Below are 6,012 nucleotides of genomic sequence, written 5' to 3'. Positions count from 1 at the left end.
GTGAAAGAAATGATATAAAAATTTGGTGGAGAAAGTGGGTGAAATAAAATATAGTAAATAGTAAAAGTTAATGTGGAAAATAAATGAAAGAAATAATATAAAAATTTGGTGGAGAAGATATATGATTAAAAAAAGGTAAGTGGAATTATTAGAAAAGTTGGTATATAAAAATTAATATGAAAATGAGGTGAAAAAAGTAGATGATGTGGAAGGTGATGTGGAGGGTGATGTGGAGAGTGGGGTGTGAGAAGAAAAATGGTGGTGAGGAAGTAAAAAAATGTGTGATTATTTTTTTGTTATTGGGCTAGGGGTTAAAAGTGAATTTGGGGGTGCAAATAGTAAAATGAAATAGTATATTTTTTATTTTTCTTTTTATTTTACTTTATTTTATTTTTTATTTAAAAGCTAAACAAAAATTGTAAAAATAAAAATAATGAAATAAGACAACAAATAAAAGCAAGTCCTATTATTTAGTCACCCGAACGAAATTGGGTGTTGACAAATAGTAATTACTACCACTACTATTTAAATTGCAATAATGTACATGTGAGCTAAAAATGGTTTCATAAATTGTAGATATAAAATTGTATAACATAATTAATTAATTTAATAATTAAAAGTGATGAGAATAATTGTAGACAAGTGTAGTTGAACGCAGGAGTCTCGGGGATATTTATTTTTATCACTTCTCTTTGGTTTGAACCTCTTCACAATTCAAACATCCTAAATCCCAATTTTTCTTTTCTTTTTTCCTAAACTCATTTTCCTTATACATCTTTACTTTTTCTTATATTATTTTAAGTTTAAGTACACGCATTGCACAGTTAATGAAAATATTCTTTTTCCAAGTTTATGATAATTTGATGTTACACAATAAAAATTAAATTAAGGCTACATTTATGAAAAAGTTTTTATGGTGTCAATTAATTGTTTTTCTATCTCACCTTTTTATCATATTTGTTTGAGTTGAAATATATGCTCAGGTTTATTGATGAAATAGTTATTTCATAAATTCACTACAAAATATAGATTTTTGGCAGAGGTAATAAAACGACTTAGAGTTTGGTTGCTCTTATTTTTTTGATGAAAATTTCGTTGATGTTTTTGCTGCAAGAAATTCCATTTTTCGGTTGTAATTCAAACTCAAACTCAGAATGAAATTATTAACATAATGAACACAATAGGTAAAAAATGTTAAAATCAACACGTAAGACCCGAACATGATTAACAAAATGGCCTATAAAAAAACTTGAAAGTATTCAATAACCATTCACATGAATAAAGAGGATTTTGATTCAAAAAATTTTCATTAATGTACATAATATTTATTTGAAATGATCACAAGGAAAGAAAATGAATTTGAATATTGGGTTTTCATTGACAGAAAATTAAAATTGATTTGATTCTGATTTTGGATTTTGATTTTTTTAAATTTTTTGTTTACTTTTTTTTTTTTTTGAGTCAAATGTCTTAATTGCAATAATCAAACTCATTTTTATTTTGTATAATGTATTTTTTTGAAAAAAAAAGAGTGTCATACATTTCAAGGTCTATACTTTGAGATGATACATTTTGATTTTCCTTCCGAAACATTAGTGCACACATGCTTAAACGTATTTGCAAACGAATGGTTTTGAAGAGAATGTGAGTTGTTTAGAATGGTTTAGAAAGGCTGAGACCGGGACATGGGTACTACCATTCGTGAGTATCTAGACAAAACACAACATACAAAAATTTTGCCCCGGTGTTTGGGAACATGAGCTGGGGTTGGAAAATAGGGCGAAAAATAAAGTTGCCCTAGTCTTAAGATTATGGGTTGATGAATTTTAGGGCGAAGGTGTGTGGTGAAATCCACAAAGTTGCCCTAGTTTTTCAGTATATGATTTCTGTCAACAAAGGTAGTGTGAATGAAGAGGATCGGTTTAAAAAGGTTGCCCCAATTGTGTGTTTTTTTTTTGCACGCTTCTGGTTAGATGGTAGAGTGACCCCCTATTCCTGAGACATTTTTTTTCATTTTTTCATTTTTTTTACGACCCTGTGAAAATCATTTCGCCTTATCGCAAAATTAAGCTTTGTGAAAATTTGAGCAAACATTATTCGATCTGTGTGGACTTTATTAGGCTTGTAACGTGGGTAGAGGCTAAAAGGTTTTGAAAGAAAAGATATAAAGGCCCAAATAAATGTTTGTTGGTTATATTTTTTTTGAAACAAAGGTTATCATCTTAGGTATTGCATCAACTATTTGACTTTTTGAGCACTTTCACTTTTTCTCAAACTTTGATTTTTCCATTTTTTTTATCACTTTGTGATTTTTTCTTTTATTTTTCTAGATGAACTTTCTTTGTTTGATTATTTAGTGCTCTTTATTTGAATCATGAGTTGACTTCTAACTGATGATGACCCTTGTTTGGGGATTATTTTGAAAAAGAAATTATTTTTGGCTCAAATTGGGTGACAACGGATATTTATATTTTTTTTCTTCCTAGACTGTTCTTTCGGGTTTTTAATATAGAAGACTTATTGTTTTTTTTATTCATTTGTCTGTCTCAGTGGATTCAGGGATTACCCTACTATCGCAAGCGTGAAAAATTTGGACAATTAAAACTGCCCCATTGTGAAGGTTTACTTTGTTACTGAGGGCAATGCTAGTCTTTGTTAGGAAGATCCTTTATTTGGAAAAGTGAAGGGTGAAGGTTCTCAAGCAATATGTGCACAAACGTCTAGGAAGGAAACGTCAAATTGTTATTTTTGATTAAACATTTGACCTCAGAAAAAGTCTGACATTGTAGCCTTTTTTATCATCATTTTTTCTCTTTTTCTTTTTAATTTTTGAAAAACAAGAGTTTGACGATTCGCAAGAAAAGACAAGTGACTCAAGATTGCCTTTATCTTATTTTTGTCTTTCAATCTTGTTTTTTTTTTTACTAGATGAAATGAATCAAGAAAATAAAAATGAAAGAAAAGAAGAGACAACCATTCTAGCAAAAAAAAAAATTATAAAGTTGTGAAAAGATTGCCCTTGACTCAAAATCTCATGTTTAAAAAGCTTGATTTTTTTTTTTAAAAAAATGAGGGTTATAAGGCTACATACATCTCCCTTTGTGCCCTTTCAAAAGGTTGGGTGTTTAAAGTTCTAAGGCTAAATACATGCACTCACAAGGATAGCTCCCTAATACTTAAATATCAAGGCCACCAGAGCTATGGCTCTATTCACTGCATCTCCACAACAGTCAGAGTAATCAACTAGGTGTGGAGACACAAATGAAAAGAACAGACTCTGACAGGAGTTCTCACGATAGCCAGACAGGAAGTACATCCCAGAGTGACACTGCTACACAACTCCTCTAATTCTAAGTTGCGCTCAGACCCGGGTATAGGGCCCCACTCATGATATGCATAAAGTGTGTGTGTGAAGGGAGGACACCATGCACCCAAACCCTCACCTGCAAAACAACCAGAAAAATTCTCAGGCATATATAAACATGTTTTCTACCCTAGGGTTCAATATCAAGACAATTCACATAGATAAAGAAAAACCCTCACCATGCACCCAAACACGCAATTATTTCAAAAATCAAACAATAGATAAAGAAAAATGGAAGAAAGACACAAAGAAAAACCACATTGAATTTGTGCGTCTAATTAAATGGCCTGACTCTCTAACTACTCCCCAATGGAGTCGCCATCTATCGCAACCGGAAAATCGCGACGGGACGACGACCCAAAAAGAAAAGCGAACGAATAAAGTGTGTAAAGTGAAACATATCTAAAACAACATCAACAAACTGACCAGAAGATTCCAAACATTAATTTCAAATGCAAGGAACGAGCAAAACAACTCACGTACAATTATTCTAGACATCAAACATAGATAAAGAAAAAAAAGGAAGAAAAAACATAAAGTAAAACAACATCGAATTCGTATATTTAATTAAATGGCTCGACTCTCTAGCTTCTCCCAGTGGAGTCGCCATCTGTCGCAACCGAAAAATCGCGACGGGACGACGATCCAAAAAGAAAACAATTTGAAAAAATGTTTTGGAGTCGCCACCATAGTTTATTCTGGAAAACTACGGAAAAACCATAAAATAGTAAAGCACGGTCTACGGAAACCAAAGATTGGGTTCGGGAGTCGGTTACGTGTGGGGAAGGTATTAACACCCCACAACGCCTGCCCGAAAGCAGTACCTTTAATTAAATGCGCGAATAAAGATGTGGTTTGCAAAATGTTTAATTATCCCTAAAATAAAAATATAAAGAAACAAAAATATTTTTTGGTTTTTTGTGCCCAACAAGGATTGACCTTGCTCCTACGTATTCTCAGTCATACTAAGAAATCAGAGTTACGTGGTTCTTTGGGAAACCATTTGAAAAATTTGTTTGGAGAATTGTTTGGAAAATTCGGACCAACACATGAGTACTTCAATCCTCAAAGGAGACGTAATATGTGAGTGTCAAGACGAAACACAATATATCAAAAATTTTGCCCCAGTTTTGTGTTTAGGAAAATGAGTTGGGGTTTGGATTTATAAACATCGGGATGAAAAATTCAAGCGACACTCGCGAAGCTGCCCCAGTCTTGGGATTATGGGTTGATGAATTTCAAGGCGAAGACGTGTGGTGAGATCCACAAAGTTACCCCAGTTTTTTTTGGCATAGGGTTTTGTTTGGAATAAAAAAAATATTTATTATTTCTTTTTAATTTTATTTTGGGATAGTAAAACATTTTGCAAACCACATCAAGTTCGCATATTTAATTAAAGGTACTGCCTTCGGGCAGGCGTTGTAGGGTGNNAATACCTTCTCTACACGTAANCGACTCCCGAGAAATGGTGGCGATGTTTGTAAATACGCTCCAGCCACCATTCTATGAACATATGGTGGGGAATGTATCTTCAAATTTTGCTGATATCATCGTGATAAGTGAACGAATTGAGATCGGGTTGAAAAATGGAAAGATTGCATATGGTTCGCCAGTGGTTACAAACTCCAAAAAACCCAGTTTCAACCCAGGAAAAAGGAAAGAAGGTGATGTGCACGCAACATCTGCAACCCCTGTGTGAAGAGGTCAGGCTCCCACTCATAACTACCGACCATACTGGGGTCAACATCCACATGCAGCTAATGTATCATTTGGTCATCAAACTAGGCCTCAACAACAGTCAGGGTACTATCAACCACAGTACATCCCGACAAATAATTGGAGGGGAGGGGCAAACGTAAGTTCCAATATGAATGCGGGTCCAAATACTTATCCATGAAAGAACCAGAAAAGAAATTATGTTAATTTTACTCCAATTCCTACAACTTATACGGAATTATTGCCTCAGCTTATCAAACAGGGTCTGGTTGTCATTTGTCCCCTGAAGCCTATGCAGCCTCCGTATCCAAGAGGTTATGATGCAGATGCAAAGTGTAGTTATCATAGAGGGGCCGTTGGTCATTCCACTTAGAGGTGTTTGGCTTTCAAGTATAAAGTGCAGACCCTAATTGATTCTGGGTGGTTAAAGTTCCAAGAAGATAAGCCTAGTATCGAGGCCAATCCTTTATCCGGGCATGGAAGTGCTTCGACGAATGCTATCGAAGTGAAAGAACATGAATTAGTGAGAAATGTGAGGGAAGTCAGGAGTTCCAGGAGGTTTATTTTGGAGACGTTGTTTAAAATGGGTATCTTGAAAGGCGATTATGATGGGAGTATGGCATGCGCGCTCCACCCAGATGCTGAGCATTCTATTGAGGAGTGTGTCGAGTTTGAAGAATTTTTGCAAGACCTGTTAGATCGTGGTCTGATGCAAGTATGCTGCAAGGGTGAGGAGGAACAGGTATTTGCACAAACTGGTGATGGGTCCGGTATGACTTTACCAGAACCATTGGTGATTCGTTTCACCAGGACTACCCCTATCCCACTGACTCAAGGAAGGTCGCCTGTTGTTATCCGTGTACCAGCCCCTTTTCCTTACAAGAATGAAAAAGCCGTCCCATGGAGATATGGGACACATGCAGTAGACGAAG

The sequence above is a fragment of the Vigna radiata genome, chromosome 1 (assembly GCF_000741045.1).
Source record: "Vigna radiata var. radiata cultivar VC1973A chromosome 1, Vradiata_ver6, whole genome shotgun sequence".
In the NCBI taxonomy this organism is placed as follows: Eukaryota; Viridiplantae; Streptophyta; class Magnoliopsida; order Fabales; family Fabaceae; genus Vigna; species Vigna radiata.
This window is presented reverse-complemented; position numbering follows the sequence as displayed.